We start from the raw sequence: 13,136 nt of genomic DNA on the forward strand, positions 1-13,136 counted from the left end.
CCCGAAAGACATTAGAGAGTGGACTACTTCCAACCACTCCCTTATCAGGGAGCAGCTTCCTATAACTGGGAAATGTTTCTGAAGTCCCAATTTTATGTTAGTTTAGTTCTTTAAAAAATTTTAAATGTTTATTTTTGAGAGAGAGAGAGAGCACAAGTGGGGGGGGGGGAGGGCAGAGAGAGAGGGAGATACAGAATCCAAAGCAGGTTCCAGGCTCTGAGCTATCAGCACACAGCCCGACAGGGAATCATGACCTGAGCCAGAAGTCAGACGCTTAACTGACTGCGTTACTCAGGCACCCCCAACCCAATTTATTTTTAAAATTCTTATGATTTCACATTAAGTTCCATAATAATATATCTTTTATAGGAAAATACAAGATTGTCTTTTCCCAAGCCCTTCAGTAAAATTGACATTCCAAGTGATATGCCACATTTTTGTGTGGTTTCTCATATGCCTGATCACCTTGGGAGACCCCTCAGTACACATACACCTAGAAGGGAAACCCTAACCTTTGGTTTTGAGCCCAACCTTCCTTAGCCTGGCCTTTAAGGCCCTGCTACAATGTGATTCTAGCTTCATATCATACCTCTCTTTCCTCATACCCCACTCAACCTTCTGATCTCTGAATAGGTCCCAGGTTTGTGTCCCTGTTTACTGCTGCTCTTAAGGCCTTAACCCCCCTTCTCTGCCCAAATCAGAGGAGAGAAGTCTTCCCTGTAGTCTTCCCAGGTGCAACAGCCACTTGTCTCCCAAAGTAAATTTAAATGCGCGCATTCCAGTGTTCCACACCACTTTTTATTCTCGTATAATATAGTAGGAAAAGACTAACTTTGGAGGACAGATTTTTTTTTTTTTTGAGGACTGATCTTAATCAGAATCTATGCCCCATGTTTACTAAGTAGTTACCTTCAACCAATCACATTTATGAGCTTGATTCCTCTTCTGTAAATTAAAATCCTTTGTGGCTGTTGGTAGGACTAAAAGTTCATGTATACAGAATGCTGAGCAGAGTGCCTGGCTCAGAGTCATTCCTGTTCCAGAAACGTTTCTTGTTATGCCCATAATGGCATGAAAGTCCGTGTCCCCCATGACACTGTGAGCTTTTTGTCCCTTGTGCCAGTCATAGGGTCAAGAACAAAGAAAGGCTTGGTGAAGATGATGTAGATAGCTAAGGTCAGGAACAGGCCACAAATGATACTTTTCCCTTAATCATTTGCTGAACTACATTAAAAAGAGCCCACCTGGGCAGTAGAGGGTGATAGAGAGTTGGGGAAAAGATGGAAGACAGGCTGGGCCAAGTATGAAGTTACACCTTTAAAAGAAAATTTAGTGTCATCAGAAAGGTAGCCAGTTTCTTTTTTAGTCTTTTCCTTATCTCTGTAGATTTATTCCTCCTTATTCTTATAAATGTTCACATTTACTTTTTAAACTTATTTAATTATTCAAGTAATACATGAATATATGCTTCTTGTAAATTAATCTCATGTTTTTTACCTAACATCCCTTTTTGTTAAGCAGGATACAGCTCGTAGACACCGTTTAGAGTGTTGCTGAAGCTGAAGGTCAGAGAAGTTAAGCGATTTACTCTAAAACACGTAGTGAGACGATGAAGGAGAAACCAGCCTTCTTAGAATCCTAGAGTTCACAATAACCATCCCAAATCCTGGAGGGAAGAATTGAAGAATATTATAGCACTCAACTCCTGACTCTAGACTTAGATTCAACTAATATTAATTGATCACTAATTATGAGTTTAGTACTTTAGATCCATTATCTCATTTATTCTTCATTCACTCAACAAACATTCCCTGGATGCTTGCAAATGGCTAGGGCTTAAGGGATACAAAATTGAAAAATGCAAGCTTTCAACAAGAGCATGCAACTCTTGAAAGAGGAAAAGCACTGGTCAATAAACATATGATGAGATGCTCCTCCAAATGATCAAAGGAAGGCAAACTAAGAACATTATGATACCATTTTCATCTCTCAGATCAACAAAGGTTGGCAGCTAGTGTTTGTTAGAATGCTGAGAAATGGGCATTCCCATACACTATTGGTGGGAATGTAAATTGATGTCTTCTCTTTGGAGAGCAATTCAATAACATTTATTAACATTTCAATGTGCTTATATATATTTTAGGGGTGGGAGAAAAAATTGCAAACCACCTATCCCACAATGGACTCGGATCCTAAACATGCAGAGAATTCGTACAACTCAACAATAAGAAGACATTTTATTTTATTTTATTTTATTTTAAATTTTTAAAGTTTATTTATTTTGAGAGAGACAGAGTGAGTGGGGGAGGAGTAGAGAGGGAGACAGAGAAGCTCAAGCAGGCTCTGTGCTGCCAGTGCAGAGGCCGATGCAGGGCTTGAACCCACAAAACCATGAGATCACGACCTGAGCTGAAACCAAGACCACCCATGTGCCCCAGAAAACATTTATAGACAAAATATTTGAGTAGATGTTTCACCAAAGACATATGGAGAGGCAACAAGCACACAAAAAGACATCCAACAAAGGGGCGTCTGGGTAGCTCAGTTACTTGGGTGTCTGAGTCTTGATTTCAGCTCAGTTCATGATCCTGGGGGTGTGGGATTGAGCCCTGCATCATGTTCCATGCTGGGCATGAAGACTGCTTGAGATTCTCTCCCTCTCTCTCTCTCTCTCTCTCTCTCTCTCTCTCTCTCTCTCCCCCTCTACCCCTCTCCCCAGCTCATGCACATGCTGTCTCTGTCTCTAAAAGAAAAAGAAGGAAAGAAAAAAAAAAAAAAAAAAGAAAGACACCCAGCATGGAGAAGTGCAAAAAAAAAAAAAAAAAAAAATCTGCACTGAGATATCACTACACAACTACTAGAATGGCAATAATCAACAAGACAAACAATACCAAGTATTGATGAGAATATAAAAAAAAACTAGAACTCTTATGTACATTTCTGATTGGAATGCAATATGCGGTAGCCAGTTTATATTTAAAAAAAATTTTTTTACATGTTCTAAAGCTTATTTATTTTGAGAGAAAGAGAGCATGCATGTGTGAGCAAGGAGAGGCAGAGAGAGAAGGAGAGAGAAAATCCCAAGCAGGCTCCACGCTGACATGGGGCTCGATCCCATGAACCATGAGATCATGACCTGAGCTGATATCAAGAGTCAGATGCTAAACTGACTGAAGCACCCAGGTGCCCCACCACTTCACATTTTTCATGTTTTTGTTTGCTTGCTTAAATTTTATTTTATTGTGGTAAAAACACTTAATATGAGATCTACGCTCTTAATAAATTTTTAAATGCACAATATATTATTGTTGGTTGTAGGTTCAGTTTGTAGTATTGTACAACAGATTTCTAGAGCTTATTCATCTTTCTTAACTGAAACTGTATGCCCTTGATTAGTAATTCCCCATTTCCCCAGCTGCTGGCAACCACCATTCCACAATGTGAGTCTAAGAATTTGACTGCTTTAGATCCCTCATATAAGTGAATTGTGCAGTATTTGTCTTTCTGTGACTGGCTCATTTCACTTAGCATAATGTCCTCAAGTTTTATCCATGTTGTAGCATATTGCAGAATTTCCTTCTTTTTAATTTTTTTTAATGTTTGTTTATTTTTGAGAGAGAGACAGAAAATGAGCTGGGGAAAGGGCAGAGAGAGAGCAAGAATCCCCAGCAGGCTCCAGGCTCTGAGTGGTCAGCACAGAGCCTGATGCAGAATTTGAACCCACCAACCGTGGGATAATGACCTGAGCTGAAGTCAGACTCATAACCAACTGAGCCACCTAGGCACCCCTCCTTCTTTTTAAAGGCTGAATAGTATTTCATTGTATGTATCGTCTACATTTTGTTTATCTGTCTGCCTGTCAAGGACATTTAGGTTGTTTCCACATCTTGGTTACTGTGAATAGTGCTGCAATGAACATGGGTATGCTAATATCTCTTCAAGATGTTGATTTCAATTCTTTTGGATAAATAGCCAGAAGTGAGATTGCTGGGTCATAGTATAATTTCATTTTTAATTTTTTGAAGAACCTCCATATTCTTTTCCATAGTGGCTTTTTCATTTTGCTTTCCTACCAACAGAGTGCAAGTGTTCCAATTTCTTTTTTTTTTTTTAAGTTTTTATTTAAATTCCAGTTAGTTAACTCACAGTGTAATAATAGTTTCAGTTGTACAATTTAGTGATTCAACACTTCCTTACAACACCAGGTGCTCATCACAACAAGCATCCTCCTTAATCCCCATCATCTATTTAGCCCATCCTCCCTCCCCCCTCCCATTTGGTAACCATCATTTTTTTCTCTATGGTTAAGAGTCTGTTTCTTGGTTTGCCTATCTTTCTCTCTCTTTGGCTTCCATTTTCTCTCTATCCTTGACAATACTTCTTCCTCTTCTTCTGTTTCCTCTTCTTCTTTTTCTTCTTCTTCTTCTTTTTTTTTCTTTTATTTTTTTGCACGTAAGCTTCACACCCAGTGTGGAGTCCAATGTGGGGCTTGAACTCACGCCCCTGAGATCAAGACCTGAGCTGAGATCAAGAGTTGGATGCTTAACTGACTGAACCACCCAGGCACCCCTCAACAAAACTTCTTGTCTTGTTTTGTTTTAAAAATTTTTTTTAATGTTTATTTTTTATTTTTGAGAGAGAGAGAGAGAGGGAGAGAGAGACAGCGTGTGAACAGGGGAGGGGCAGAGAGAGAGAGAAGGGGACACAGAATCCAAGAGCCTGTTCTGAGCGGTCAGCACAGAGCCCAACGCAGGGCTCAAACTCACAAACCATAAGATCATGACCTAAACCGAAGTTAGACACTCAACCACCTGAGCCACCCAGTACCCATTAAGCATTTTTTTTTTTTGAGAGAGAGAGAGGAAGAGGGCACAAGTGACTGAGAGGCAGAAAGAGAGAGAGAGAAAAGTGGAGATCACCTGGGGCTCGTGTTTTTACCTGAAGTGGGTCTGAGCTCACCCAATGTGGGACTCGAACTCAGGAACCATGAGATTATGACCTGTGCTGAAGTCAGATGCTTAACAACCAAGCCACCCAAGCGCCCCTCTTGTTGTCGTGGTTTTTTTACATTTTTTAATGTTTATTTATTTTTGAGAGAGAGAGTACACGTGCACAAGTGTGTGTGCGCACAAGTGTGTGCGCGCACATGCACACAAATGGGGGAGGGGCAGAGAGAGAGGGAGACCCAGAATCCGAAGCAGGCTCTAAGCTCCCCCGAGCTGTCAGCACAGAGCCTAACGCGGGGCTCAAGTTCACTAACAGTGAGATCATAACCTGAGCCAAAGTCAGACGCTCAACCAACTGAGCCACACAGGCACTCCCCCCTTGTTTTTTTGATAATAGCCATCCTGGCCAGGATAAGGCAATATTCATTATGGTTCTGATTTACATTTTCCTGATGTTTAGTGTCTTTGAGCATCTTTTCTTATACCTATCAGCCATTTGTACATCTTTGGAGAAATGTCCTCTTGAATCCCTACCTCATTTTAAAATCAGGCTATCAGTTTTCTGCTGTTGAGTTGTAGGAGTTTCCCACATATCCTGGTGATTAACCCCTTATCGAATATCTGGTTTGCAAACATTCCCTCCCACAAACTTTTCATTCTGTTGATTATTTTCTTTGCAGTGCACTTTTTAAAAATATTATTTATTTTTAGTAATCTCTATGCCCAGCATGGGGGTGGAACTCATGACTCCAAAACCAAGAGTTGCATGCTCTATTGACTGAGTCAGCCAGGCACCCCAGTGCAGACAGTTTTTAGTTTGATATAATCCCACATGTTTATTTTTGTTTTTGTTGCTTGTGCTTCTGGTGTCATTAAAATTTATATTTTGACCTAGAAATTCAACTTCCAAGAATGTATCCTACAGAAACTCTTACATAAAAATAAATATTTGCTGCACTTTTTGTTGTCGTTGCTGGGGCTGTTGTTACAATAGAAATAAATATCGAAAAATAGGGGATTTGAATTCAATGTAGACATTAACAATAAGTAAGTCTATTCATACCAACATTGAAAGATGTTCAAATGCATTAAGTGAAAAACAGGGGCACCTGGGTGGCTCTGTTGGTTGAGTGTCCGACTTCAGCTCAGGTCATGATCTCACAGTTCATGGGTTCAAGCCCTGCATCAGGCTTTGTGCTGACAGCTCAGAGCCCTGCTTTGGATTCTGTGTCTCCCTCTCTCTCTGCCCTTCCTATGCTCATGGTGTCTCTCTCTCTCTCTCTCTTTCTCTCTCTCTCTCTCTCTCTCTCAAAAATAGATAAAACAGGGGTGCCTGGGTGGCACAGTCGGTTAAGCGTCTGACTTCAGCTCAGGTCATGATCTCACAGCTCATGAGTTCGAGCCCCACGTTGGGCTCTGGGCTGACAGCTAGGAGCCTGGAGCCTGCTTCAGATTCTGTGTCTCCCTCTCTCTCTGTCCCTCCCCCGCTTGTACTCTCTCTCTCTCAAAAATAAATTTAAAAAATTTAAAAATTAAAAAAAATCTAATAAAAAATAGCCTTTTTATGTTTATAGGGAAAAAGAAAAAAAGAAAAAAAAAACGAGGAAAAATACCCTGAACTGTTAATAGTTAACTATGAGCTGGAAAGGAGGAAGGGAATAGCATACAGAGGACTTTCAGTGTTTGTATTCCATCTTTATTTTTATGATAATCATATATTATTTTTGTAAGCAGGCAAAATAATAAAAACATTTTTAAAGACATGATGTCTCCCCTAGACATGTTCACAGTCTTATGGGTCATTTCAGGATAGATATTAATATATCCATTTCATAAATGAGGTTCAGAGAAGTAAAGCGATTTCTTCAAGGTCACACAGCCCGCAACCCTTCCTCAAAGATTACGTATCTGAGAGCTGACAGGATTCGCCCAGGGCAGAAATGACCGGACCAATCACATTGGCTGTGAGGTCACTTTGAAGGGTTGGGATTGGTGCTTGTGACCAGCCGTCTGTCCGCCACTGCAGGTACAGCTTCGGATGTCAGGAGGCTCCTGACGATTAGGCTTTCTGGGGTTAATCTAGGGCACCAGTTCTCTGTTCTCTGCAGGTCCCCTGTGGCCCCTTAGCACCGGGTGGGTTAGCCGTGGAGGCGCCCTGCCCTTCCTGCTGTGGCCGGTCAATCCCCCAAGCCCGTCCCTGCACAGCCTACAGCACTCCCTCCCTGAATCCTTCCCACCGAAATCAGGGAAACGCCATGACAGGTGCCAGCGCTGCTCAGACTCGCGTTTCAATAGTGGTGATTGCACATCACCTAGTCCCCGCCTGACCTGCCTGGCCTCGAGCCAGCACGATGCAAGCAAGAACAGGATTCAATGCCACCTCTCCTTCTCTCCTGTCTTTGAGGCGCCCTGGCTGTGCTTCAAGCTGGAAAGGCTCCTGCTTTATACAGAAGGGGACTGGGAGCCAGAGAGAGGAAGGGGCTTGGCCCAGGGCACAGAGCAAGTTAATGTTCCTTCAGGGAAGCAAATTGGATGGTAACCTTTCCAACTTTATCTTCTCCTCCTCCTGACAAATATCCTCTCTCCTCTCTGCCTCTGGTTTCCTCTGTGTTTCTTGCCTATATATCATCATCTGAGTCAACAAGGTTTATTAAGAATGATAAGGACTTTGGGGGGCGCCTGGGTCGTTCAGTCAGTTAAGTGCCCGACCTCAGCTCAGGTCATGATCTTGAGGTCCGTGAGTTTGAGTCTTGTGTCAGGGTCTGTGCTGACAACTCAGAGCCTGGATTCTCTGTCTCCCTCTCTCTCTCTGCCCCTCCCCTGCTCATGCTCTGTCTCTGTCTCTCAAAAATAAATAAACATTAAAAAAAAAAAAAGTGATAAGGACTTTAGAATCACACTATCTTTGAATCCCACACTTGCTATGGGAACTTGGACAAATTGTGTTACTTTTCTGGCCTTATTTTCCTCATCTACTATTGGATATTAACTTCTACTCTATTTACCTGATATGAATAAATGAGAAATTGGTATCGAGCAGTGGTTTTCAAATGTGGTCTCTGAGCCAGCAGCACCAGAATCACCTGAGAATTTGTTAGAAATAAATATTCTCTGGCCTTACCCCAAATCTACTGAATCAGAAACTTTGGGGCCCAGCAATCTGTGTTTTAACAAACTCTTCAAGTGATTGCATGCTAAAGTTTGAGAACCACAGGCATACAATGAGTAAAACCACTGGGTTCAGGTCAGACAATTCTGAGTTCTTCTAAAAGTGTCTTAGTTCTGCCTTTTACTATCTGGGAGGCCTTAAGTAAAGCATTTTACTTACCTGTTTCTTAGCTTACTGATCTGTGAAATGGGACTAATGGTTGTATTCACATAACATAACATATGTATTCACATAACATATTGTATTCACATATGTATTCACATAACATATGTATTCACATAACATATGTATTCACATAACATATTCATTCAACACAATTTTGAGTGCCATTATGTGACAATCACTTTTCTAGATTCTAAGGATACATCAGTAAACAAACAGACAAAAATCCCTGCCCTTATGGGGTATACATTCTAATGAGATTTTTGAGGATTAAGGTAATTATGATACTGGTGTATAAAGCTTAGTACAACACTGCACATATTAAGCACTCAGAGAATGGCAGCTATTATTAATGATGGGGAAAGGGCTTGTAACAATGAAATGCTATATTAGATGAAGCTGTGGGTTTCCTGAGACATGTCTGACTCATGCCTGTGTCATTAGAATCCAACATAAGGCTTGGTGCAGATGAGGGCTTGGTAAATATGGGATAAATGTATGTACAAAAGTCAGGGATTAATGTTGAGATCTCTCGTGCCTGAATGAATGGCTTTCCTATATAATCCATGTTTAAGAGTGGACAGCTCAACAACGAGCCACCCTCTCCAATGAGCCTTCTTCTCCCCCTACATTTATATATTTCACTCTTTCTAGCGATTGAAAGGTAACTTTCTCCACATTCACATGTTGTGACAGGTCTGACATATAGTTGGTGTATGATAAATTTGTGTTGAGTGAATGAATGGATGCACTGAAATAGGGGTCCGGAGGCTTCAATTCTAATGCCTGTTCTGCCACTTCTACAGTATTGGCCTTGACTAAGTCCATTTTTTTTTTCAGATCCTCAGTCTCCTCATTTGTAAATGGGAATCATAATCCCTACACCAGCATGATACTGGTAGGAAACAGACCGGTTGTAATACCTAAGTTTTAAGGATACTTTGCACAACCACAAATGTGTTGTCTCCTTATCTGACCCTTCAGGAAGAATTGCAGAAAGCAGTAAAAGGAGGTAATGTAAGTATATCTCTTTGCAAACCTTAAAACAATGTTAAAATTAAGTAAGATACTATTTCTAATCATGCAATCTAGAATTTATAGGTTGGAAATGATTCTAAGTCCTTCCTACTGAAAGTGTGATCTGCAGCATCGGCAGCATTTGAGATTTGGTAGAAATGCAGACTCTTGGGCCCCACTCAGACCTACTAAATCAGAATCTACATTTTAACAAGATCTTCAAGTCATTCACATGCACAGTAAAGTCTGAGAAGCACTGCTTTAAATCAGACTCATAGGACACACCCTGAAAAGATTTTGAAGATCAGCTTTAACTACTACATTTTACAGGTGAGTACGCTGGAGCCCAGCAGAGAAACTTCTTTTTCTAAAGAGGCAGATCTTTTTTCTAAAAGGCAGATCTAGGGGTGCCTGGGTGGCTCAGACAGTTAAGCGTCTGACTCTTGATTTCAGCTCAGATTATGATCTCACGGTTTTGGGGATCGAGCCCCATGTCGGGCTCCTAGCTGACAGCATGGAGCCTGCTTGGGATTCTTTCTCTCCCTCTCTCTCTGCCCCTCTTTCACTTGCATGAGAGCTCTCTCTCTCTCTCTCTCTGTCTCAAAATAAGTAAATAAACTTAAAATAAAAGACGAATCTAACTATGTCATCCTCATGTTAGAAACCAATGACTCCACTACCTTGCCTAGCTCAGCATTCAAGGCTCTGTCATCTGGCCCCTTCTTAGCCTCCACTTGATACCTCCCCACCTATATTAGACAAACCAATTACTCTCACCTACTCCTCTTCTCTGTCCTCAGGCTGTTTTCTCTGTGAGGGCTGCCCTTCCCACTTCTCTTCAGCCTCAGCTCAGACTATAACAGAGCTCAGACATGAGCTCCCCCAGCCCTTGTTTAGGACACCTTCTTACCTTTACTGGTTGACGGTGGGCGGTGATTAGCCAGCTATCTTCTCCACATCCTGAAGCACTGTGGTCATAACCTGTTTTTATGTTACCTGTTTTACCAGATTGTGAGCTCCTTAAGGATAGGAACCGGGTCTCGGGTCACAAAGGAGTCAGGCACTTTGTAAGAGCTCAGTTTATCCCATGGGACTAATGATTTGTAACGTGTCTTCCAGATCTGACTTTCTGAGTTTTTAAACTGTGAATTCCCAGAGAGCAAGGACTTGATATGCTTTTTCCATCTCACTCATGAGGATCCATGTGCCTGAGCACAGTAGGCAATTATTCACCATCCAGACTGACTGGTTCAGCTGTTGCCGTTGTAGCCATTCCCATAATTGTCCCGGACCTGGTTCACTGCAGCTTGTTCAGGGAAGTCCAATGACCCAACACCAAGAGCAGGGAAGGGATAGGGTTTCAGGGTAAATCATCTCAAGCCTGGGCTGAGATTTAGTGCCTTCTATAAAAGCTCACAGGATTTTTTTTTTTAAGTTTATTTATCTATTTTGAGAGAGAGTGTGTGTGAGCAGGGTAGGGGCAGAGAGAAAAAAAGAGAGAGAATCCCAAGCAGGCTCCATACTGTCAGTGCAAAGCCCTATGCAGGACTGGAACTCACCAACTGTGAGATCATGACCTGAGCCGAAACCAGGAGTCGGACACTTAACCAACTGAGCCACCCGGATGCCTCCAAAGCTTGCAGGATTTCAATCTGTGATTCCAAAAGTCGAATCCTGAGGCCTCTTGTCCCTACATAAGAACTGATAGGTCCTCAGTACACATGTTGATAATTGAATAAATGAATGGGTAAATTAATCTGGATTTCTAAGTGTAACTGAATGCTGACTGCCAGAAAAACAGAAGCTGTGCAGGAAGAGGGTTGTAACCAAATGTCACATAATGTTAAAGCCGAATTACAAACTCCTTACCTTTGCACACAAGTCCTGCTGTGATCTGCCCCAGCCTGCCTCTCCAGCTTTCTCTCTTCCCTTGCCATACATATACTCTTTGTGCCTTGTCCAAAACTATTTGTAGAGCCTAAACACATCATTGTGGTTTCATCCTCCAGTGCCTTCACGCATGTGGTTCCCTTTCCTCACAATTTAGGAAAATCATATTTGCCTTTCAAAACCCAGGTCAACTGGGCTGGATGCCTCCTCTGTGCTCTGGTAGACACATGTGAGACACATATGAGTCCTGATCCTATTCTTCTGCTGTTGTCTTTTTCCCCACAAGACTTGAGCACCTTGATGTCAGGGACTGAGTCTTATTTATGTTTGTGGCCTCAGTGTCCAGCATATGGTGTGACACAAAGGAGAGGTATTTACTGGGCATGTGAACCAGTGGAAAGAATGTAGAGTAAACGAGTTGTTGTTAGTCAGGGAATTTGCCACCCATAGAATTCTTTCAGGTTTAAAAAGGGCTTTGCAAAGCCTCATTTAATATTTATTGAAGAATAAATTATTTGTAAATAATTTACATGCATATGACCTCCTAGGAAAGAGCTAGGACACTGAAGAGTAGATGACAGGCAAGGGTGCCTAGGGAAGTGGAATTTCATATGCACACGGCCCCCTGCCTCCTGTCCATGGCATATCATGATTTGGAGAACATGGGTAGATGACTGTCTGCAGAAAGGTACCTGGAGACAAGGCCGCAATAGTCCGATTGGGGTGAATGCTCCAAACTAGCTGCCGCTTCTTCCTTTCTCCCACCTCATCCTGACAGAGAGTGGCAGAGGGGTTAAAGACAAGAAAATGTGTACACAAAGTATGAGATCTTGATCAGTTACCAGGCCTGGGAGTCAAGTTAGTTCTATAACCTCTCTGTAAACTTCAGTTTCCTCATCTGTAAAATAGGGATAATAATATCTAGCTTGCAGGATTGTCAGGAGGATTTCATAACAATTGTTAATACTTACATAACGCTTATATCCTGCCAAGTCCTGTTCTAAGATAGATAGATATATATAATATTATTATATATAATAATTATATAATATTTAATAATTAATCCTCTTAACCTTCACCAAAATTCTATCAGGTAAGTACAATAAAATGTTATAAAGAAACAGAGACACAGAAATGTCACATAACTTTTCCAGGATCATGCATCTAGTAATTATGGAGCTAGGAGTGAAACCCAGGCAGACTGGCTTGCTCCAGAACCTATAGTTCTAATAGGTTCTGTACTCTATATTGCCTCTTTAAAAAGATAATTTTGTGAGAGTGAATGTGTCTGGCTCCTAGTAGTGTATGACAAATACAATAAAAAAATAATCCAGTGTCTGTAGTTGAGAGATGGCTCCAAATAGATTAATATTAATCCATTATTAATACTACTCCTTTTACACGTCTTGTTTTTCAACTAGTACACACTCCAGCAACTGGAAGAAGGTTTTGTGTCTGAATAGTCTGGGCTATTTTAAGATGCCCTAAAGGTAAGCTGACTTTGCCTTCTCCTGAGGAACTGGAACAAGTTCCTAGCACTTCAGCCAGAGGGCATTTGAGGGACATGAGGATCCCATGAAATTAATTCTTCCAGTCATGCCATGTTCTGGGCCCTGAAAACAGAAGTAAATTGAATCCAGTCAATACTCTCAAGCTCACAGCCCAGTTAAGGACACAAGCAAAGAGACGACTCTGATATAGTTTTGCTATAGAGGGAAGCTCATAAGGGATATCTAACTTAGTTATGGAGGGTTTGATCAGGAAAGGCATTCTAGGGGAAGAGATACATAAGTCTAGTATCAAAGACCAAGGGGAAGACATATTTGAAGAAACCAAGAAAGGGTTTCTTGACAGAGAGAATGCTATAAATAAATGCACAGGGGCTTGAAATAGCACTATATATATATATTCCAAGAACTATGTGTAGTTTAATATGGCTAAAACAGAGAGCT

Source organism: Herpailurus yagouaroundi, unplaced genomic scaffold, assembly GCF_014898765.1.
Source record: "Herpailurus yagouaroundi ecotype Mexico unplaced genomic scaffold, PumYag 77, whole genome shotgun sequence".
In the NCBI taxonomy this organism is placed as follows: domain Eukaryota; kingdom Metazoa; phylum Chordata; class Mammalia; order Carnivora; family Felidae; genus Herpailurus; species Herpailurus yagouaroundi.